This window comes from Hippocampus guttulatus, chromosome 4 (genome assembly GCF_054856545.1).
Source record: "Hippocampus guttulatus isolate MCC_2025c chromosome 4, RoL_Hgut_1.0, whole genome shotgun sequence".
Classification (NCBI taxonomy): Eukaryota; Metazoa; Chordata; class Actinopteri; order Syngnathiformes; family Syngnathidae; genus Hippocampus; species Hippocampus guttulatus.
In genome coordinates this window covers 23,942,261-23,967,181 of record NC_141264.1, presented here as the reverse complement: position 1 = coordinate 23,967,181, position 24,921 = coordinate 23,942,261, and the positions used below count along the sequence as shown (strand labels likewise).

Here is a 24,921-nt window from a genome sequence, read left to right as displayed (position 1 = left end):
AAGCCTTCCATTTTCTTAAAAGCTCACGGCGCGCCTTAAAATCCGATGCGCCTTGTGTATGGTTATTACGGTAATATTTCGAGCCCAAATTGGCTCCTCGCTCAAGACATGCTGACAACGCAGAGTTCAAAGTTAAGGCGATCGGTTTCGCAGTTGAACAAGGAAATAGAGCAGCGGCAAGAGAGTTCAACGTTAACGAGTCAATGTTATAACTTGCTGGTGGTTAAGTGAACTGTGTCGCTGCTTTATTAAATACGTTTTACTGACATCTGATCGTAGATATATAAATCAGGGTGTAGTGTAGTGTTCTGTTGGCATTTCCTTGAGCGCAGCTCTATCTAGTGGATGCATTGTAGATTGCGTCTTATAATGTGCTGCGTCCAGTCTATGAAAAAAATGACAAAATAGGCCATTCATTGAAGGTACGCCTCATCATCCAGTGCGCCTTTTAGTGTGGAAAATACGGTACTTGCTGTTTGCAGCATGAATTTGAAATAGATCTTTTCTGTCGGCAGTCCTGGAAATGGTCTGACAAATCCCATCAGTAGGGATCCAAATGAAAAGAGGACTCTGTGTAATTATACAAGAGGTTTCTCAGGGGATCTACGACTGCTGTTGCTGTTCATACAATAGGAACAGAAGTATGGCCAGATGGTGTTGTTATTTCACACGATGCGATTCTGGTCGGCCAAATGCACTGACTTTCATTCGAGCGCAACCCTTCGACTCATATTTTTTAGAGTGCTGAGAGTCCTTCGTTTACTATGCTAGCAGGCGGGGTTTTGTCATACTCAAGCTCGTGTCGAAATTGTCGTGACCACACAGGTTGCATTCATTTTGAATGCAATCGTGCATGATGGATGAGGCCACCTTCGCAAGTTGACCTTTTGGACAGATATCCGAGACGCTTGCAGATGCCTGCTGAGTCTGCCACTGATATTTGTAAACCAGACAAAAGAAACATTTTCTGGTCAGGTTGCTCACTGACACTGAAGTCCTTTCTGTAGAATATGTAGAGAAAATGTTACTTGACTGGCCCCACAATTCAGGGTCATGACACAAATGACGTGCGCGAGTCTTTGTTCAGGGTATGTCCAAAAATCCTGAACTTATATTGAATGAATTGTAATACTTGCCAAAGGAATTTTAAAACAATTTGTTGCAATCATTCTGATTAAGAGTTATAAAACTCAGTGAAAATTGCTGAGTTACGATGTTTATTTCCAGGTCCAACATCCCACAGAACACACACGCCTTTGAATGCACTCGAACTTGATAACGAGTGACAAAACCCCCCAAAACAAAACAGATGAGACACAGGGGTCATGACACAATGGAGTCAGAGGTAGAACATGGGGGGGAGGGGGGGGGCTCTCTCCTGACATTTGGCACCCTCAAAAATTTCATTCCACAGCTGAGCCCTGTTGTGATTCTCTCAACCGGTTGAAAATGGAGCACAGGCACTTTGCTCATAAATGCACGAAACGAGTTGGGTATTCCGCCGAATTAAAACATCAAAGTTTGTTTACGTACCACGGAGCCTGCTACTGTATTTCGTGTGTAAATGATATCAGCATTTGACAGACGGTGATTGGTCCACTTGCCGCATGTCAAATCCGCTTTGCGTCGAGGCGCACATGAATGCAGTTACGACTCTATCTTGACAGTAGTAAGGTAGAAAATTGGGGCGGGGGTGATCCCATTCACACATAAGCTCATTGGGTGCTGTTTTTTCTTCTTTTTTTAATTTTTATTTTATTTATTTATTTATTGGGGGAGGGGGGCATCAAATAGAAAACACTTATTTAGTGAGACGAATTTGAAATGAATCGCAATACACGAGTCAAAGCTCTGCAGACTTTTCCTGCTTATGAGCGATGCTGACCTGGACGCCAAAACCAATTCACAAGAGAGGCCGTATCACATTTTCCTCAACGAACTTCGATAGTGAAAGAGAGACTGAGTGGATACACTGGTTTCCATAGCAATGGCTTGCACGGTCACATGGTTACCTAGGAACTAATCCCGTGGCGCGGTGCAATGTGTTCGTGATAAAGCAAAACTCTCTGGCTTACGGCCAACAAAGCCACAGGTTGCCATTTCATTTCCAACACTTGAACTACAATCTGGGTTAATATGACGTCCTTCTATTCTGCGCTTGTCAGACAACGCTGGCTCACGAGCCGAATGAAACGTCAACGTGAGACTCGGTACAAACTGTTCCTGATGCACTTCAAAGGGCTGGTGACATGGTAGCTGGATGTGAGAACACTTTGAACAAGACTGCCCTCCACTGGTCGATTAAGTGTGTTACATGCTATTTTGAGCACTGCTGGGAGAATGACGACAGTTTATTTACGAGTTATTTAATCGCGTATAGTTGTCAAATAAAATCATTTTAGGGTGAGGCATTGCAATCAATTCGTGCAATTATTGCTACGATTGCAAGTCATCAAGGCTGGTACTGGGTTTTCAACAAAAAAATGATTTTTGATTTTGACAACCACTAATTAAATTATTGCCTTTTACCAAATATACGTCACTGTACAAATTACACTGTCCATAAAATTACTATAAGCCTAACAAGCCTCCAACGCAGTTACAAAGCTTTGTTATTTTTGAGTATTAATGAACACTAACCCGCAATGCATTATGGGACTCTTGTTGGGGAAAACTCACCAAATGTGAATTGTGCACTTTGACTGTTTCAATGGAAAGTGAGGTTGAGTAAATACAACACAGCTTTGGTTAATGGTTTGGATTGATTCTATTGAAAAAATACAAAAAAAAAAGATGACACTAATTGCAGTATTCAGGCCTAGATTGCGATCCAGATGATCTTTGAGGACCATTCCTAGTCTTGATAAACAGAACCCTGATTACAATCGCTACAGCAGGGGACTGCCATTATCTCTGGAAAACCATATTTAATAAAGTCTTAAATTAAACAAAGATTTGAGTCTCCATTGAGACTGTCAAAAATTGCCATAGCCGACTATGTTTCAAGTCGTCAAGGCGAGGTATTGGGTAAAGTTTTCAACTAGCAATAATCACGCCTCGGTTAGACCTCATAGGCTACGATACTGCCACTGCGCAAAGATAGCCAAGAAGCGTTCGACACAATCAAGTGATGACCCAGCCTACGGTCCACAGCGCCGGTCTCACCATTAACACAATGCTTCTAAAATTTCACTGTATTTCAAATCTCCAGAGACACAACCCTTGTACATCTCATTTAAAAAACATCAACTGGAATATACTACTCATATATATTTTATGAGAGTGGAAGCAGATTATGAAAAGCTTCCACGGTCTACTGAAAGTGTGAAGGTATTTGAAAGACAGTTCGTATTTGAGAGGGTTTTGCCGGGTTGCTCGTGCTACTGGTTTTAGCGGCTCGGTACAAAAACTAGTGATAGGTCAAAATGTGCCAAGCTCATCGAAGCGTTGCAATTTCTGATGCACATATTGAAGCACTACTGGGAAATGAAGCGTCGTTCTCCGCAGAAGTGGTTCACGTGTCAGCATGAACAGACAAAGAACATCTGCGGAAATATTGTGGACATGTTTCTTCTAATGTGGCAAACGGGTTTGAGTTTGAAGTGGAGTGACACTTTACGGAACCCAACAATGACAAAACTGTTGATGACAAGTGAAGTAATAATTCCAAATTAAATTTAAAAAATATTGACAAGCCATCTCCAAGCCAGTACAGAATTTAAAAAAAAAATCTGAAACTCAATTTTGTGTTCAACACCAATGTGACCATAAATATCATTTGGTACCAATAATTATTCCCAGATTACATAAATGATCCCCAGAAAACTTGATTTTGGTGTTCTGGTTCAAGTTATTTTTTTATAATTGAAAAAAACGAACACACTGTAAATAGACCGCAATAGAGTGCAAAAACAATACTAACGAGAATAACCTTTGAAGCATAAAGTCTCTCCATTCATATTTATCATCCGCCTGCAATTGATTAGCGGACGTTCTTGAATTAGTTAATTTGTAGATTTTTCATTTAACAGAGAGATTAGTCTCCGTGGAGACTGTCAAAAATTGCCATAACGAACAAGTCGTCAGGGCGGGGTATTGGGTAAAGTTTTCAACTAGCAATAATCGCGCCTCGGATAAACCTCATAGGCTACGATACTGCCACTGCGCAAAGCTGATTAGGGAAGGACTTCAAGAAGCACTAAGCAACCCTGCATACGTTCCACGATGACGGTCTTCACAAAATCAGGAAAAACGTTTGTGTATACATTCCAAGACAAATGCCACATTTATCTAACATTTTCACGTAAACAAAACGTTCGTTTATGGTAACACGTCTCTAATACACTTTCGAAAACGTTTCTATTACTAATGAATTTTGATGATTATGACGCCGCAAAGCATTATGGGACTATCTGTTGTTACCCGAGCAAACGCGAGTCCTGTAACTTCACAGTTGCAATGGAAACTCCTACGTTGATAAAGCATCGACACATTCGGCTATTATAAAAGTACAATATCGACATTTTATTGGACACCTGAACACAAGACAACGATGACACAAGGTCACTGGGTTTACGATTCGAACGAATCCCGAATGATCAAACGGAATAAAAATACTCCACATAAACACCTCGGTCGGAAGAAAAAGCCAAGTCGCAATGGGGCTCCATTCGGATTCACAGGAGTGGTATATTCCATAAACCAATCCGAACGATGACCATGTAAACAGCCAAGCTGTGTCCGATCTGCGCATGCTCCGTCTTGACGTACACGCATAGTGACGTCTTCGAATACGCACTTGGCGAATAGCAACGTCTGATCGTCTGAGGTCGTCTGCGATTGAAGAACTTTTTGACGAATCTGTGTTTTGAACTGTATTAATGTTTAAATTACGATTCAACTCCACCAAATGTTACACTCAATTGGCTTGTGTAAGCACAATTCGGATTAGGAATATTATTCTTTGGTGGATGATTCACTGCAAGGCCGTTTTCTTTTACAGTAAAAATAGTCTCCGTAGAGACCGTCAAAAATTGCCATAGCCGACTATATTTCAAGTCGTCAAGGCGGGGTATTGGGTAAAGTTTTCAACTAGCAATAATCGCGCCTCGGATAAACCTCATAGGCTACGATACTGCCACTGCGCAAAGCTGACATTTTGAAGCGAGCATCAGGAGAGTCATTACCCAGCATACGTGTCATAGTGACGGTCTTCTAACATTGCTAAACGGACGGCGGGATTCATTTTCATAAACTAAATCTTCATTTAATAGTTGTATGTATCACCGTGTTGGTTTCAGAAATCAGATATTTAAGTAAACGCCTTTATAAAAATGTGCTCCGTGACGCAATGCATTCTGGGACTTTTTATTTTGGTTTGGTTTGGCCGTCACGTACTACGTGCATACATTTGGATATTGCGTGGTGGAAGCTTACACACGTCTCGCCTCAACACAATTAATATTTTTAAAATAGAGGATTGCATCCGTCAGATTCGTTTCGTTTGAACACTAGTTATGCGGAAAAGGCAACATTCTTTGAGATGCTCAAACTTCCGCCTAACCCTGAAATTATATGTACGCATGCGCGTAGACTTATGTCAAGTTCAGGGTGCTTGAATTCGCAAAGCATCAACTATATGTATAAACTATAACTGTTTGAACAATGGTTTCAGCTTTGGGGTAAAATAGAGATTTTGCGTAACAATGCATTACGGGGCAATTACTAGTTATAGATCACGTACGTTTACACTTCCTCAACATGGAACCGATGACGTTATGCTCAGGAAAAACACCAGGTGTTGCTGTTGACCCCTTGAACATAATAACTGTGTTGAACGAAGACTGATTTCTTTCTTTTTTACTATTTTATTTATCTTATTTTCTGTCAAATTATTACTGTATATGTTTTATGTTCAATAAATAAACCAAACCAAACCAGACTTCGATAAACCGAACACATTTCTTCCAGAAAAAGCCTACGACCTTATATTGTCGATTAATGTAAGTTATACATAAGGCCGAGACAATATAAAATCAAACCCGAAACACACAAATTCACAAAATATTCGTTTTCAACCAAGAAAGTTCGGAGTGCTGACTAAACAAGAGCCAATGAACGTGTTAGCGGCTCAAGTTTTCTTACCTGAGTCGGAGTCTCGTCGCAGGATAATAAGAATGATAATTCTTCAAAGTATTCCGCAGGAAAGATAATGTCAATACCCAAGTATCACACCTGTATTAGATGTAGTCATTAACGAGAGAAGGCAAATTACCTGTTGAAAAAAAATGGTCGTCAAATAATAGACACTGTTTTCCAACAGAAAAGACCGGATATTGAACCCACGCGTCATAGACTACGTCGTTGTAATTTATTTGTAAGTTTGTAAGTTTTGTAATTGTAAGTTTTCAATTTTAATTTCCATGTAGGTTATATTTTTTCAGACGAACAAAAAAACTATTTCTAAGAGAAATTAACTAATTTCTATTAATGGCGCCACTGTACATTTTTTTCACACTTGAAAACACTTCCCAGTTCTCAAAATTGCAGGTCACTCACAGACACATCTTCACAAATAGGTACATTTAGTTGGTTGTTTAATTTCACACTTGATGGGTGGACAAACACCCCAGGTTTTTGTACAAGCAATAAAAATAAAATTTCCGTAATACAGTATACTGTATCATCATTGTTCTGGAGCCAGCTTCAAAGACGAAACTGGGCGTTAATGGCTATTTTGTTTTCGTAGAGGTTATATACTTTTCAAATCGCATGCACTTTTCTGCGTATTGTATTAGTGTCATTCCAAAAACGGTAATGTCAGAGTGATGATATTGTAGGCCTTTTCACCTGTTGTGGCGCTTTAGCAGGATGAAGCATGTGCTTAACAGATAAGATTTGGTGTGCCAGTCAAAAGCTGCCACATTAGACGGAGGATTTGCTCCTGTCAGAACGGCGAGCCAATGAGGCTGGTGGGGTAGCTTGGATCACTTTCTGGGACAGGTAGTTACGTAGATAAGGGGATTACACCAAGTAATCTAAAATGAATCCTGTCAGACTGTGTTTCATCCTCATCTGGAAAACCAGAGTTTCTCAGTTTTCCTCCCAAGGAACACATCACACCAATATGATACAGTTCACGAGACACCTCGAAACTACATCGGCAATGGTCGTTCAACAAAACAATGATAATACCCTTAATAAACTGTATCAACTGATATTTTTTTGTCTGTTTTAAAACCAACAGCCCCAAAACCAAAATACTGTTCCAGTCCACTCAACCAAATAACGAATCAATATACTGTACTGACAAATAGACCAATCAACGAACCAAGTGACTGCATAGCCAACCAAACACATAACCAACTAATGATGAAACCAGCCAATATAGTAACTTTTGATGTACAGTACACTGTACTGCGGCAGTTGAACACTTGAGTAACTGCTTGCTTACCATTGAAGGTCTTGTGACGAGGATTTAATTTCATTGCTGCAGCCTGGGTGCGATTCCTGGTCTGGGCGTAAGTGCTTTTCTTATCCCGGATTTTCCTACAGGATCAGTATTGACCTACCTACCAAACAACTATTTATCCTTTGGTCTCTGCTGTCAAAAGTAATTTGTTGTAAAAATGATAATACAAATCAAATGGCGGGACAATAATGTCACAATAATTTGAGGAGACATTTATACAGAGGACAAACATAGTTTATAAGATAAGATAAGATAAGATAAGAAAACCTTTATTAGTCTCGCAATGGAGAAATTCCCAATTCACAGCAGCAAAGTTATGAAAGGAAGAAGTAGAACAACAAAATATAGGAGCTGCTGGAAAGGCAGCCACTTTCGCGGCGCCATATTGAAGTCAAAATAACAAAAATAACACAACACAACACATTGGACACAGACAGTCGTGCAATCTTCACCACTTTTCTGCATACACTTTGTTGTCTGAAGCAGTTGTAGATGAAAGAGGAGAGGATCAAAGTGTCCTTTCACCAGTGGATCAGAGACGTCATGCTGAAAATGTGCACACGTCTGCTACAAGCTAAGTTTTGAAAGCAAACACGAAGCTGTAGCGTCCATTGACGAAAAGAGATGAGTTCACTTCTCCTGTCCCACGTAATCCGCTTCAAACTCCAAGCCGCGACTCCCAGTTCCAAATCCGCATCGGCGCTCCGCGCTAACGCTCCTTTCTTCTCATCGTCGGCTCCTCAAGACTTACATCCATCCAGCCGCAGACCGTTCAACAGCACCGATCTCTCCGCTGAACAAAGCGGGGCTGTGAAAAATGCTGCCCATTACAGGCGCAAGACACAAGCGCCCCGGACTGTCCAGCAACGACAGTCAAATGGCGCCGACATTCCTCCTATTTATAGCTCTGACATTGAAATATCATTAACTTACCTGTTTACCAGATGAACTTAGACTAATTTGTTTGTTTGTTTGTTTGTTTGTTTTGTGGAAATGCAAGCTTGTTTGTTAAGTCCGCAGACTGTGCATGTGATCCAATTTGGAGGCTGCACTGGAGCTCTAATGGTGAAAGTATAGAGCTCGTCGAGGAGGCAAAGCCTCTTCAGACTGCTGATCAGTGTTTTTTTTCCCCACCTAAGAAGGAAATGGATGTTGTCTGCCTTCAAGCAGGTGTGTGTGTGTGTGTGTGTGTGTGTGTGTGTGTGTGTGTGTGTGGCCGTGGGCACAGGCTACGCATGGTGGGATCTGGGCTACATCATGTCAGGCTTGCTAAAGGACATTAAATGGCAGTGAGAGGCCACCTGGACAATGCAGATGATGAAGCCGGAGCAGCCCTTGATTAGATTGTGTCATAAACATAGGGGGTGGGGGGTGGGGGGGTATAACAATGGCATTTTTCTTGTGTGGAGTGACAGGAACATCTGATAAGGCAAACAAATATCACAGTGCCTTGTGCGAGGTTATCTCAGTGCTCTGCTCAGAAGCATACAGCATATCAGCATAACGCTACGTGTACCATACAGCCGCACACGATGACGCTTCGATTCTGATTCCAGTCTTTACTTTCTGGTGCTTGCATTCTGTTCTACCCCCCCCCCCCCCCCCCCCCTTCCCACTGCTGCCATCTTGCTGCTTCCCACTTGGTGTTTATTCCTAGTCTGCCGCCATAAACCCGTCTGTCTGTTCTCTGACTAACCTGATGTCTTGTTGTCGCACATGGTTTTTGCCAGTCTTTTACTCAAAGTAGTCATAAGCTTCAACCCCCATACTGTAAAACCCACTTACTTGATACACTCATGAAAAGTATTGACAGATTGAGGACCACTGAGTCAGGCCCGTTAGTCGGCAGCCAGTGAAACCAGCACCAGGTCTGCTTTAAATACATTTCCCCCGGTGTCCCCGCTGAATTATTCTTCACACCTTTCCACCATCTACCGCCATGACAAGTTCCCGGCGTCTGTGAATCACTCCATCTGTCGTCACCACATCTTGGATTTGACACAAGCAAGAATATTACACAACCGTCACACAGAAATAACACACACGGTAGATCATTATTACCCAGAGCAAAACTAAAACATGACAATATATCTGGACTACCTTTGGAAAAAAAAAATAAGCATCCATCCATTCATTTTTTTAAACTTTATATTCTATTCAGGGTCACGGCGAAGCTCAAGTTTTTGCATCCTTGCTCTGAATGGAAGCACAAGGGAACCAAATGCACATATAGTCCCAAACGATGTGTGGATGCAGTTGTTTTGATTTTGGGTCACTTGTATAATTTTATTCCTATAACTAGTTTAAAATGACATTCTGTTTCGCCATCCATGGTGTCATTATGTAGTTTTGAATGTCTGTACCCTAGGATATCTAACATCAGTGTTGTGATGATCTCCAAAGAATGCCATTCGGTGCCGTGCAAGTCAAATCTTGGGGCAGTTCGTTCTAAGGAATGTGCAGGTTATGACCAAAAGGGGGCAGTATAACGCCACGGCACAATCTCGGGACCGAACCTCGAGTCGGACTTGTGCACTTCGCAACATCGGACAACAGCAGATTTGCTGTCATAAATGATGTTCTATACTGTGTGTTGATAGACATTTTCAAATTCGTCCACTGCATGACAAAATGGGACCGTTTGACACCAGGTGGGCGTGATAACACATCATCCCGATGTGTGCTACATAAAGATACAGCACAGATCAACATCCCAATTGATAGTCTTTGGTGAACCGAACGTACCGGTACTTGTTTTGAAGAGTAGAGACGATTGCGAGTTTTCAATGAATCAAACAATCAATGTTTTTTGTGTATGTAAACTGAAGACACATGAGAGACTTCAATGGACCTAACATTCTTATTTTATATCGAGTGAAGGCATTTGAATCTTTAGTGAACCTGTCATACTTGTTTTTGAAAACCGACGACAACTGAGTCTTCGGTAAACCTAAAACAAGTGTTCTTGTAAACCAGGGGTGTCCAAAGTCGGTCCTCAAGGGCAGCTGTCCTGCCCGTTTTCCAGCTTTCCCAGGAGCAACACACCTGATTCAAATAATCAGGATTGTTCTAATGCTGCTTCAGAGCTGGCTGATGAGCTGATCATCTGAATCAGGTGTGTTGCAGCCCAGAGAGATGGAAAACAGGCAGGACGGGAGCTGGACATGTCTGTTGTAAACTGAAGACAACCGAAAGACTTTTATTAGCCTATATTTGTTTAGTAAACAGTGAAGGCATTTGAGAAACTTCAATGGACCCAATTTACGGTACGTTTTCTGTAAACTGAAGACTATTGAGAGGCTTCAATAAACCCCGGCATTCATGTTTTTTCTTCCAAGCTTAAGATCAGTGAGAGACTTTAATGAACCAAACATGCTAGTTTTTGTAAACACTGACAGCACTTGAGCATTTTCAATCACCCTAACAGATGTTTTTGTAAATACTGAAGACACTTGAGACTCTTCAATGAATCGAACATACTTGCATTTGTAAACAGACGACAATTAAGATTCGTAAATGAGCCTATCTTACATGTTCTTGTAGCCAGCAAGACAACCGAGTCTTCAGTAATCCTATTGCACATATTTTTGTAAACTGAACTTAACTGAGTCTCCACGAGCCTAATTCACACGTTTTTTTTTTTGCAAACATCGAAGGCAGTTGAAAGTCTTTAACTCATTCACTCCCAAAGACGTTATTAAACGTCTTTTTAGACTTGGTCCAGAATTGGCTGGTACTGAATGAGTTAATGAACCTAGTATTCATGCTTTTGTAAACTGAAGACAACTGAGACTTCAACGAACCTGGCACACTTGTTTTCACAAACATTGAATACAAAATTGCAGTCTTCTATTCTAACCATCTCCAAGGACTTTCTTGCAATCAGTGAAGGCAATTTAGAGTCTTCGATGAACTTAAGACACATCTTTTTGGAAGACTGAAGATAATTGACAGTCTTTGAGTGACATTTTTTTGTTAAGATAAATTGGAGTTCACTTCATCCATAGGTAAACCTCAACATCTGTTTTCACTTAGCCTTTCTTTGCTTAGCGACATCCATTTAGGCTAGCACTTCTGAGAATAAGTAGCCTCATTATTCTTCCGTCAGACACGTTCGGACACATTGAACACCCCTCCTGCTTGTGATTTGGTGTGCAGAGAGAGAGGTGGGAGGGTTGTGTCTTGAGGTGTCTGCACACCTGACACTTGTCTGGCTTGGCCTACATTCTCCAGGAGCTCATCAGTCAACATGAAGACCTGTGAAGGCCATTTCCCCCCATCCCGCCACGTGAATCTCTGCCAGCTTTGTGCCTGTGTCAGCTCTCAGCCAGTGAGACTCACAACATCGCCAGTCCACCCTGGCAGACACCGAGCGTCTCCCCAAACAGGCAGCCTCATTTGCATGCCTATAAATCACTCGCATAAGTGACATGAAGTGACACCGAGTTCCAGCAGAAGGTACAAAACTTACTTCACCAAAATGGCTGCATGATATTAGATTCAAGGTCATAAAGCACGGAATTCATTTTTGTTTTATTCCTGCGGCTCACTTTTCAAATCAATGCATGAAACAAACTAAAAAGCTGCACGCAGCATGATAGATTGCACGTACACTTTATTGATCTCAAAGCCGGATTCTGGTATGCAGTAGCAGCAATAGCATTTACGGTACTCGCCATCACAAATATCAAGATGCAAAATTTGTAGTACATTCGATTGACACTGAATGCAAATAAAATTGAAATTCAATTGCGTACGTGACAGCACGAGGGTTTGATATATGTGCTACATAGTTAAGTGATCTTAAGGTTCAAAGGAATTAATGTATCGCTACTGTAGACTGATATATTATTATTGAAAACACATTACAAAATAAAATGCTGGTGTGTCTTGGGGGGGGGGGCTATAACGGTATTTATATATGTCACACAAACAAAAGCATAACACTATCCGATGCACTGATCGACTGATTGGCTAGCAAACAGAGTGTCGAAGTGATCAACTCTTGCTGATGGGCGACACCGTTTTACATACTATGATCGATGGCACATTCATTTTTATGTTATGAAATCATGACTGTAGATGCTATGATAAACAATGACTTCTCACCAATGTTGTAAGCTTGCTCTTATGTGGAAGTAAGGCTTTTGGTTGACATTGATATTACAAGAACCAAGTGTTTTGACGGGACCGATTCTCTCAAAATGTGTATTATTACAAATACATCTTTTAAATGTAGAATTGCTCTAAATGAATTGTGAAAATCATTTCAAAAAGGGTTTTAGAATGCCGGATTTCTGTTAATGGGGGTAAAAGCATGGATAAGCTTCTCCTGGTCTGCTTGGAGCATATAAGCCTTCGGTCTGTAAAATTTTCAGCAGGTGACAGGCTGCTTTAGTGATTGATTTGATCTGATGATGACATTTCTATTCATTTCAGCGGGAAATATCATTTGAGATCCGCGTGTTTTAAGTTACGAGCGCGACCTTGGGACGAATTCAACTCGCCAATCAAGGCACCGCTGTTAAGCCTTTTTTCCCGATGCGAGGAACCGCCTCCCTCGGTCCGGACTCGGCGCTGGTTGGATCACCCCCCACCCCCCCACCCCCACCTCCACTCCGCCGCTCCCACCTCCCGCGGAAAAGATTCCAGCGACTCGAACAGAGACAACCCCAACTCGCAGTCGACTTTCTGCCTTGCAGCTCGCCACTCATCCCACTCATCCTTCTCATTCTCTGCCGGCTGCGACTCGCGGGCAGCGGCAGCAGCAGCAGCGGCAGCGGCGGCGGCGGCGGCGGCGGGCACACCGAAGCGCGGACTTTCCCGGAGCCGTTCGCCAGCCAACGTGAGTCGGCCACCCGCCTCCCCAGTCTCTTCGCTCCTCTTCGACCGGATCTCCGCGAGCGAGCGGATCCCACAGGTGTGTCGCGCTTCCAGGAAACACACCTGGACGTGACCACGTGACTCGGCACCTGGGCGTAGAAGGCACATTCTAACCCCACAAGCGCGTTTGGCAGTGACTCCCCCCCTCTCTTTTCCTCTCCTTCCGTGTCGCTGACGTTTTCGATGCCCGGCGAAGAGCTTTGAACAGGAATTAGTGCCTTTTTCTGAGAATCATACCACGGGGAGGAACATGTGAATTGACTTCTTTTTTTCAAAGCACAACAACCAGGGAGCTTCATGTTATTTGCGGACTTGTTTTTGACCGCTTTTGGCCATTGACTCTTCTTCCCTCCTTCTCCGAGGTGAGTTTTTTTTCTTCTTGGGGAGGGGAGTGTTTGCTTGGGATCATGCATGGTTTTCACCAGTTTGTCTGGTAGACTAAGCCAGCAAGTTTTCAGAACATTCGCATTGACAGATCACACAGGATTGCATTGTGCCCATGTGTCATGTGATGTGTGTAAAAATGGATCATAATAACTGGGGAATGCCATTCAGCTTCAGACTCTGGTATTTTAAAGCAGGGGTTCACATGTTTAGAGCTTCGGAGCCAAACTGGTACTTGGGTATGACAGTTTCGACGCAAGATGAGGCAATTCAGTGTGATTAAGTCATGCAAAGTGCACGGCCAAACATGCCCAGGCGTGACACATGAATGTCAGACAGCACGTTGTAAGACGAGCAAAGTCAGTTTTGTTTATACAGCGCATTCCATAAACAAGGCAATGTGCTTCACACAATCAAACTACCAAGCATTTACAAACACAACAGTACAGTAACGTCATTCTTAAGCAAAGCAAAGAAAACAAAAGTAGCTAACAAACATTACCACAACATATATTAACACCATTTAAACCCCTTAACAGAACGCTTTAAAAATATTGAAAAGTTATTCAATCTCTGTGTGCAGCATAACGGCTACATGAGGCTTCATTATGTTTACTTTGAACTCTGGGCCGAACCAGGGAGACAGATCTCAGAGCACTTACTGGGTTTCTATCCAAGCAGCATTTTTTTTAATCTCTTCAAGACCCAAAACCGGTTAGTGATTTATAGACTGGTAGCACAGTTGTATTCTAAATTGGGAGCCAGTGTAAATTCTTGAGGACTGGAGCAATAATCTGTCCTGACCTCTTTGTTCTGGTCAGAACCCGAGCTGCAATGTGCTGCGTTCAGCGTTGTGGTGTTGAGTATGTCTGCCACACATTCATGAAGTCTCAGTTTGGATTCCTCTAACCTTTCAAAAACATGCACGTTAATTTCACTGAAAACTGTAAATTGTCCATACGTGTGAATCGTTGTCTCGTCCAGAGTGAGGCGCCCGTTCTCCCCATTACGAATGAGGACAAGCACAATAGAAAAAGGATGGTTGCATGTCGGTGTATATTTCTTTTGAACATATCAAAGGTGGTGCATGGTGATTGGCAAGACAGAACTGTGAGATGGAGTGTGGACTTCGCAGGTTTTCCCGCTGGTTGCGTGTATTTTATTTTTATTTTTTCTTCTGGGTACGCTGGCATTTACTTGTAATACAATAACAACGTTACATGAAGTTTTGGCGCAGATTTTAGCAAGTATCATGCAACCCGACATGCTTGATTTTGTTTCGCCGGCCACATAAAACGGTGTGGCCGGTCCAAATCTGGCCCCGGGGCCTTGAGTTTGACACCTGAACTCTAATTTGTATACAGTATTGTGAATCGTTGTATGGCTTTATGTGCTCCAAGTTCAGGGTTGTTTGCATGAGTAGCGAGGAGAAATGGCACAGCAAATGAGTGGATGGATAATAAATGTGTCACTCAATCAATTTTGGACTCTGCTATGGGAAATCCCCAAGTACTGCATGCCAATCCAGGTGTGCTTGCAGTATTTTATTGATTTTCAGTCGTAGTATAATGTATACTATAGGGCCCATGTGATTCATACTTGTGGTGTGACTCTTTCCCAAACCCAGCTGGGATTAGGCTCCAGTTACCCGTGACCTTACAAGTGCTCTTAAAAAAATGGAATGAATGGGAGTCATTGTTTCCGTTTTTTATACACATTGACAAAAGCAGAGTATATACTGTACATACAAAAAAGTTATGTGTCTCTCATATATTGTAAGCATGTTAAGGAATTTCCTTTTATTGAGCATTTAAAACATGCTCCTCATTTATTTTTGGATTCTGGTACTTGAGGTCGGCATGTTTTGTGAGCACCAGACTGAAGCAAATGTACTTTTTTCTGGTTTGTAATTAGTCACGTATACATGCCAGAAAGGTTACGTCATGTTGTAAAAGTATTTTCAAAACATGCCACTTGTTGGATTAGCACAGACTGAAATCGGGTCTTCATTTTTTCAAGTTACCACAAACGGTTGTTGTGACATTTGGTTTGTCTCATCAGGGGTCCCCACGGCAGATTTGTTTGGCACACTTTTTATACCAGATGCCCTTCCTGATACAACCCACCCATTTTTTGTTTTTCTTATTACGGTTTGGGACCATTATAAACACCGCAGTGAATACACAATCTAATCAAACGGGCAATACGTACTTCAATTGGCTCTTTTGAGGGTTCAAAGCCTTTTAAGGGGAGCGGGGGGGGGGGGGGGGGGGCGCTACCGCAGACTCCTAAAGATACAATGATCATGACTTGAGGTATGTTTTTATTTGTTATTCCACGGACAAACCGAACGTACGTGATCATCAAAGCAGTTTGCTGTGTGGATGAAGTGCTTGAAGTGAAAAATGTTCCTCCTTGGCCCCGTTTTGCCGCGGTAGGTGTGAAGTGAACTTTTGGCGCCGTCGTCGAGAGCATACTTCAACACCACGCGCTCAGACTTATCGGGATAGTGTGAAGCGAAGCCGCCGCCGCCGCCGCCGCCGGCGGCCATCTTACATTGCATTGTTTTGTATGTATTCAAATTAGTCATTAGCATGACTTGCATACAAGTACTTCCTGCGCTACAGTGATGAAGACGATTTGTCGAACACAAACCAACGCCCTTTTCGAAGAACGTAACCCAATCCTGTTTGCATGACCCCAATAGCGGGTTTGAAGAGGGGTCACCCGAGGGTAATATGGAATCAAATGCATTTTGGTCATTAACATGCGCAGACAGCTGATGTTTTTTTTTTTTTTTTTTCTTCCCACCTCTGGACATCTTGTCGACAGTCGCTGAAGCTGCAGTCAGTGTTGTCCGTGTTCGTTTTCTTCCTCCTTTCTTGTCCGCGGCGGAGTTGAAGCGGACAAGAAGTTCTTTTCAGCGTCTCGTCCTTGCGTGCTTTTTTCCATGTGCATCTGCCCGGTTAGAACAGTCTTCTTGTCCTGGCCGCTTGTCTCTCTAAATCGTCCCTTTATTCGCATTCCGGCCCCCTTGAGCATAGGCCTACTGTACATGCGATGCCCCCCCCCCCCCCGGGGGGGGGGGATTATTTCCCTTTAAATAACATTATACAAACAGTCTCGCAGAGGGATGGATTAACACGGTTGGGGGCATGTGGAAGCAGGAAAGAGAGCCGCTGTTTTGAGCTCGAGGGGGGGGGGCTGCCGGAGTGAGGATGCTCTCCCAGTCGAGGCCATCTGCTCACATGGGCGCACACAAGTTAGCTCACCCTCTTCCCCGCCGTCACCGCAGCAAATGCTTCATTCAGGTTTTATCTGGTCCTCTCTGAATAAATAGAGACACCTTATCAGTGGCGAGGAGAGCGGTGATGAATGTTTTCTTCCCGCCGGCCGGCGAGCGCAGCGCACTTCTTCATCGCGGCCGAGCGAAGACTTTGCGAAACAATCCCGAAAAGCAGAAGGAATTCTCGTGTCCTGCTCGGTACGAGCGGAGCGACACTGGCATTTGGATGACTGTGTGTGGGTTTTTTTTTTTAAACAGCAGTAGGCCACCCGTTCTGGAAATGAAAGTCGGCGGTTAGATCCACTCAAGACTATTTTCGGATGCAGTCAACAAAGTGAACTCTGCTCTTCAAAGTTTCTGTCCGCTTATTGTCCATTTCCTCCTCCTCTTAGTCCAAACTGTTTTCCATCTTGGAGACGCGCCTCACATTTATCTCAGAGAGAATATTTTTCGAGGTCAAACCCAACTCGGCTTTTTTGTTTTGCTTTGGATTACTGGCTTCTGTCGTTTTTCATTTTGAAAGGGAAAAAAAAAACCCCTCAACATAATCCTCGCAAGCAACAAGCAACCCCAAGCCTGCGAAAAAAAAAAACGTCAGAAAACAAGCCGATGCATGATTAGTGTTTATGCAATTGGTTCATGGCAAGTAGCTCATTTCGAATTACAAGATAATCTTCCTGCTTCCACCGAAAGAGCCGAGCAGGATGTGACCCAAATCACTATCATCATGTCAACATAAACCTACTTTTTCCCTTTGAGCCATGACTGTTAGATGCTTGGAAGCCATTTGACCAACATTTTCCGACTCGGGCATGGCTTTTCGAAGCAAATGCTCATAAAAGGGGTGCGGTGCGCATGAGTAAAAGGCCATATGCAATCCTCGACCGCTGAAGTTCACAACGAGCGTTGACGGATGCATGAAGGGCGTTTTTAGCTTGGCATTAAGTGGCTGGCGGAGGAATCTGGGGAAATGACCCCCCCCCCCCCATCCCCCCTCCTCCTCCAAGATTGGAGATTGTCTCGTCTTTTCACGTCCAAGGATTAGTTGACGAAGAGGCGACAGTCGCGCTGAGGTGAATTTCTGATCATATCAGTTTTTTGTTTTTTAACCGCGTCCACCCTCGTCCTTGGGCTTCACCGCGCGCCACATCGCCTTTGTCCTCAGCTACCTCCTTCCAAACTTTCCTCTTATCTGGCCGCCTTGTTCCAGTGCGGCATTGTTTGCACTTCACACGGCTAACCCTTGACACCCTTTCCACTCAGCACTTTAGCACACCCCTCCTCCATTCTCGACAGATAAAAGATAAAATTCGACCGGCCTCCGAGGTGTGATTGCGCTTACTTATTATGCTTACTCCCTCAACTCTCGCGGGCGACTGCCGCTCGCCACCGGCTTCCACTGCTCTACTTCAAGTAGCTCACAATGTGGGGATTATGCTATTCTTAATATCTTGCGCACGCATGCATGCTATTTGAAGGAAACAATTGTCAACTGCAGGGGGTCTTTGGTTTACAGCGGCGTTCTACTCCTTTGGCAAACCCCGAATTTGGATGTGCTCTCAATTGAAATGCCTTACCGCTAAACCTCTGTCAGCACAATTGTTGTGTTAGAATTCGAATAAATAAATGACATATTTGCTAATTCTTTGCTCTGGTCCGGGTGAACATAGACTTGCACGGCTTATTTTGACATGCTCAACCCAACTCTGTTTAGAGGGTACCAAAACAACCACAAAATAGAATCCAGTCTTTCTCGCCACGTTCCCGCGGTTTCGTTGTGACCAATTTGGGCTTATGAAAACACAAAAAGCCAACTCATAATAAAATAATAATCATGACAAGCATAGACTACTAACTGACGGATGGGGATGAATAGAATTTCAGTCCGTTGCGCGGATTATATTGATTGATGATTTGAAGCCATCGAGGCCGAGTGGGAGTGCGCTACTTGGCTGCAACCAGCAGGGGCACTGTTGATCCCATCCATCTCAACTAGCTAGGGAATTGAGCAAGGCGATCGTAACGTCAGGTACAGAAAGTAAACGTCCATCCCCGCACACACGTACACAGACCGTTTTCTGAATGGACTATGAATAGGCCCCTCGCAGCTGAAGCCAGAGGGGCAGCCATCTTACGTTGCCACTGTTACTGACAACTTCATTTTTTTTCCCACTGAAAACACGATTGTCGGTGCGTTCGGCGCTAGGATGGATGCATGCAGTAACGAGAGCTCTCCAAGAACAAATTTTACTCTATTTATTTTTTATTTTTTTTTCTCTCCAAGTCGAATATTGTACTTTCCGTATTTTCTACACTAAAAGGCGCACCGGATTATGAGGCGCACTTTCAATGAATGGCGTTTAGCATTCGTTTAGTGTAAAATAGTGATGGACTAGGAACGTATCTCCGGCGTAATCTGAGGCCCTTTTTTTGTGTATCTAAAATAATCTGTGTGGATGTCAGTGTTGTCTATGCATTCAAGATGAACAATATTATGCAAAAACTATCCCATGGTGAGTTTTTGCCATTTTTACCTTGTGGAAAAAAAATATAAAAATAATAATACCGCTGGCTTTCGTATATAGAATACGTTTCTTTGGTTCGTGTGGCTTTAGAATTAGACGTGTGTGAGTGAAGTGTCTCCAGTGGTTGCCATAGCGGTGCGCTAAAACACCTCAATAACACTTTGCCGCCGAAGCATTTTGAAAGTCCACAAGCCCTGTGGTCCACCATTGTTGTTTTTGTTGCGGTGATGACCACTTTGAGCATTTACGTGGAAACTATAATCATGTTCCTTTCAGGTTTGTGTTTCTAGCCTCCCAAAAAAAACTGTTGTCTTGGCCAAAATGACTTTTTTTTTCTTTTGATCATTTTGACTGCCCCTTAACCACTCAACCATTGCTGCAGTGAACTTGGGTGCAGTTTCAACTGTTTTGGCTGCAGGCTTCCAAACACAATCATCATTACGGCCGAGTTGTACTTCTGTTCTCACCTCAAGCAGTCAGCTGAATGCGTTACACATTTTCATGCCGGCTTTTCTAATGTCGCGCCTCTTGATTATTTTCTGAGAAATGCGCTGAATGTTGTCAAGCCGTAGCCAAATGGCTCAAGAATTGATTTTTAACCTTCATCAGTATTGGGATATCGCAAGTCGTTCCATCTGTTTAAAATCGATGTCCGACGTGAAAAGAAATTCAGTATTCAACCTTAATTGTACTCATTTAGCGGATACCATTGTGTGATATAGCCGTACCGACATGTGACATTTTGAGAGGATGAATGACGCACAACTAGTTTGCACGGTGGTGTAAGAATATGTGTTCACGATGTGTGAATCATGCGCCGCAAGAAGGCGCGCTCGGTTACCACCGCATCCTATTCGAGGTGCCCCGAGGTCCCATTTTTTTGCCTATCCCAATCTATAATTTTTTTTTCTCCAAGCCAACAGCACACACCTTGCATCTTTCTATCTCGTTTAAAAAAAAAATAAATTATGTGATGTCTGTGAAACAAAACCAACCAGGTTGTTTTAACTGCGCAATGAAGATGTTTTTCTCAAATAAAATCAAACGCCTCTTCATCATCTCACAGCTGAAGTGGACATTTTTTGACCTTTTCAGATTTCTGTGGAGGGTGATGAGATCGGTGGATAAGATTGTTTTTATTTAAAGGGATCCCCCAAAATCCTTCGGGCCAATTGACCAGTGCACACCTATATTCTATTTTTCACAGCGTTTGGGTATTTATGGCCCTTTGGAGGAATTGACTTGCAAATATTTGCTGTTCTTATGACTTAACTTCTCCGGTGCATTCAGACATAATTTGGGTTTTGCCGCCTCTGGAAGTAATTAAACCCGATCATAAAAATAGAACCTGTGATTGTATGTCCGAGCATGGCTTACAAAAAACAAAGCAACAACTTCCTACATCCTGATGTAGCATGACAGATGAGGTGATGACTGGTGTGAAACCAGTCACTGTGTGAAAGTGGACTCAGTGCCTGCCAGTTCTTATTTCGCTGGTTTATGTGTAAACGGCACAGGCACATAAAAACGGCTCTTAAAATGTGAATTTTGCGCCAAAACTCGACATGAAAGAGTCTTGTCTTTACAGTCAGGCGATTCTGCGGATGCTGATCTTTTTGAGGGCGCGTAATTTTAGAAACCAACCATCCATCCATTTTCCGATCCGCTTAGCCTCACAAAGGTCGCGGGGGGGGTGCTCGAGCCTATCTCGGCCATCTTCGGGGAGTAGGCGAGGGACACCCTGAACCGGTTGCCAGCCAATCGGAGGGCACATAGAGACAAACGACCATCCACGCTCACATTCACATCGAGGGACAATTTGGAATGTTCAGCCTGCCATGCATGTTTTTGGAATGTGGGAGGAAACCGGAATACCCGGAGAAAACCCACGCAGGCCCGGAGGGGAGAACATGCAAACTCCACACAGGAAGGCTGGAGCCGGAATTGAACCCGGCACCTCTGCACTGTGAGGTCAACGCGCTAACCACTGGCCCACCGGGCCGCCCATTTTAGAAACCTTTACCCTTAAAAGTCTTCCGTGTGTTTTAAATGTCCATGCACGTTGTTTTGGTAATTTTGCTATTGCGTTTGCATTGAGGTGCCGTGTCTTCGCTTGTGTGAAACAGTTGGCTTGCGGATAAATAAAGCTGCCTCGCCTTATCAGAAAGGAAACTGTAAGTTTCTGCTCGCTGTTGATGGGGAAGGAGCTGTGGTCGTTCCGTCGGCGGTTTCGTTCCTGCCGTTGATGTACGTGCTGCACAGGCAGCCGTCTGTGCTCATAGTAACCGAACTGACATACATTCGTGCTATCTACTTTCTCGGGGGCACGTCAAGCCCACCTGCTCGTAACACTGGCAAATTTTCACGCTGACTGAACAGCAGTGAGGAGCTGACACAGGGTGGGCCGAGGCGGCGAATGGGTTTGATTCTGATCCCGGGGGCTGCTATCACGTTCGTTTGCACTGGCAAGAAACTCGGTGTGCTCGTGTATTTAAAAAAAAAAAAAAAAAAAAAAAATTCATGTGCTTTGATAAGTGAATCGGGCATAGATTGCGATCACAACCTTTTAAAGACTTCAGAGGGAAGTTATCACTTAACGCCAGATCTATCGTTTCACGCAGAGGGGTGGGGGGAGGGGGGGATGCACCCCGCAGAATTGAGAGTTGAACATATTGTGGGTGAGTCAAGGTTTCATTGCTGTGTAAATGTCGTAAACCAGTGCGAGAAGCGACAGCGTGCTGTTACATCACTCTTACGACTTCAGTAAGGTGCCTTTCAAGTTGACTGAGGCTCAAGCTAATTAATTCAGAATGGGAATTGTACCGAGCTTTCATGTTGTTGTTTTTTTTTTTTAAACGTGGGTGTGCCATCATTTATTTTTGTAATCACTTGTGGCTAAGTGCCACAAATTGTGTGTGTGTGTGTGTGTGTGTTTTAGATCTATAAAAAGTGGCTTTGTGATTTGAACAAGTAAAGGATTGTCTTTTGGCAGGAAATCAGCACTTTCGGAGGTTTGTCCATTTTAATTTGTTCTTTTGTTTATTTCGTCACCTTTGGATTTGTGTGTGATATGTATCATAACCAGTCTTTTTTTTTGGAAAGAATTTTGCCTGATTTGTGGATGACTCAATTCAGCTGATATGGGCCCACCTATGGCAGGTTCTTGAATATTTTGTAGACGTGATCATTTGAAGATGTCAACACAAGCAGAGGTTACTATTCCTATTTATCGATCTCCTACCTTGATAAATCATTGTTTGTAATTATTGCGCGAAATCATCAACACGAGAGGCGTTTTCACATAGACGGGTAATTTATAGGAAGAAAATCAAAGGTAATCGGACCAAATTTGTTATTTCAGAAGTGCGTATCAAACCGGTGGCGCTGAGCATTCATTCATCAGTCCGAGCGTTTCGCCTCTGCATTGAAATGAGTCCAAATTTAATTGATCTCAATGGGGAATTAGATTTGTGGTCATGCGTTTGCACCAATGGTCTCAATTCATTCTTTTTTTTTTAAATCCTTATCAGTCCTTTCTCAGTTAATCCCCAAACTGACCAATTTGCTCCAGCCCAGATCATTTTTAATTATCACCTCTGCTTTACAGCTAATATGACATCCAGCTGGTTTATGTTAATAGGATAGTTGCTGTCGAGTGTTGGTTTCCCCACCCCCCACTCTCCATGGCTTGCTTGCTCCCCCAACCCCTCCCTCCTTTTTTTTTCTTTCCATGCACACTGGGTGATTAATTATAAAGTACAGAAAGTGAGCTTCAGCCAGGACCGGTGGGTGACAGATGCATGAGGAGTTGGTGTTCCAGTAGCAGCTGGATGAAGGTCACAGCAACCTGGGGGAGCAAAAAAAAAGAAGAAGTGGGGGGCACATGGTACTGTGACGAATGGAGAACGATAAGCTGTGTTCATGTGTAACTTTTATAGAGAAGAATAAGCACCGCATGGAACACGGGAGTCCTTCACTTGCAGTGTGAGATACCACGCCACCATTTTAATAACAGATGGCTCCTTTAACAAAAACACTTGAGCTTGCCTGCGCCAGATGTGTCCCCTGATGCTCCGTATTCAAAAATATGGCCGCGCATGTTTACATCATTTTATTTGGTCGTCGATGGAATTCTTAACGGGATGGATATTTTGTGGCTGACTCATTTAAGTGATAGAATATCTCAATTGTTTATTTATTTAGTTTTAAAGTAAAGCGATTCCTCAATCAAACAAGTGCTTCAGAAGACAAATGGTCAAAGGGACAAACACCGTCGCAGCTGTCAAACCCCAAAATGCATCATGTAACCGTGTACGCTGATGTGAACGTTCGCAAAAAACAACAAGAAGAGGACCAAAGACTAGTCTGCTCGCAAATGACTGTAGTTAGACCAGGGGTGGGCAAACGTTTTGGCTCGGGGGCCGCATTGACTTTTGAAATTTGACAGAAGGGCCAGGTCAGCACGAGCTATGGTACATTAAAAAAAATAAACTGCATTTGTTGACGGTCCATATCAAACATCAACAGAACAAAAGCATGAAAGTACTGTATTAATATACTTTTTTAAAATGACGACAGTGTTGTTGATGACCTATTTTAGCCTGTGCATTTCTGCAGATGGGTTGTGATCAGACCAGTAGAAGTAGAGCGATACAGAGGTCCTAGGTGGTCGAAAAGATCCCGCCCCCCCTCCCCTCCCTGTGTTCTGCAACTTCAAGTCAATGCACCACCTGGCGGTGAAATGCCTGTCATTACAAGTCCAATTGAAATGAATGCAATCATTTACATCGAACCTTAATTGTGGACCGACCTTCGGCGGGCCGGATTAAAAGGACCGACGGGCCGGATTCGGCCCCCGGGCCGCAGTTTGCCCATCTCTGAGTTAGACGCTGTCATCGTCGCGTTGCTAAAATAACACATTGTGCGCGCAATGCTGTCCATACAATTAGAAGGTTGAATTGTGCTTTAGAATGCTGAGATAATAGAAGCACAGTTGGAGCTTTAATTGGAGTGTCACTGTAAAGCCGGAAGCGTTTCCATGGTGCAAGCGCGCCGTCGGTCGTTCGTCATACTAGGAGCTTCCAGGGAAAACATTCGAACCATTTAAAACGCAAGCCTCCCAGTGATTTTAATGAACTAACGCAGTCCCGAACCACACAAACAGGCGACGAGATGGGTGTCTACAAGTCGTGTGTCTCTGCTAATATTATTGTTATCGCGCTGCGATAGTGCCGCACGCAGATAAGGATGCCTGCCTTTATTGCGGCCCACCATGAAATGATAATACCGAAATGAAATCAGCCTCTTTTTTTTTTTTCCCCAAATTCATCAACTGTATTCCTCCCGCCGCTGTTAAATGAGCTGGATGTGGC

General features: G+C 43.3%; 1 protein-coding gene and 3 non-coding genes across 4 annotated transcripts in view; 1 reads left to right on the top strand and 3 right to left on the bottom strand.

Annotated features, from left to right (window-relative positions):
• Positions 1-2,960: 2,960 nt before the first annotated feature.
• LOC147206802 (U4 spliceosomal RNA) lies at positions 2,961-3,101 on the bottom strand. Its single transcript, XR_015100833.1, has one exon. It is a non-coding gene; the product is annotated as a U4 spliceosomal RNA (small nuclear RNA).
• Positions 3,102-4,040: 939 nt separating this feature from the next.
• LOC147206801 (U4 spliceosomal RNA) lies at positions 4,041-4,173 on the bottom strand. Its single transcript, XR_015100839.1, has one exon. It is a non-coding gene; the product is annotated as a U4 spliceosomal RNA (small nuclear RNA).
• Positions 4,174-5,011: 838 nt separating this feature from the next.
• On the bottom strand, positions 5,012-5,152 carry LOC147206800 (U4 spliceosomal RNA). Its single transcript, XR_015100831.1, has one exon. It is a non-coding gene; the product is annotated as a U4 spliceosomal RNA (small nuclear RNA).
• A 7,988-nt stretch (positions 5,153-13,140) lies between these two features.
• The window catches only part of plxnb2b (plexin b2b), a 178,955-nt gene continuing 167,174 nt past the window's right edge, over positions 13,141-24,921 (top strand). Inside the window, exon 1 of the mRNA XM_086108318.1 lies at positions 13,141-13,716. The gene's annotated coding sequence lies outside the window, so the exon portion shown is untranslated. The remainder of the gene's footprint in view (positions 13,717-24,921) is intronic.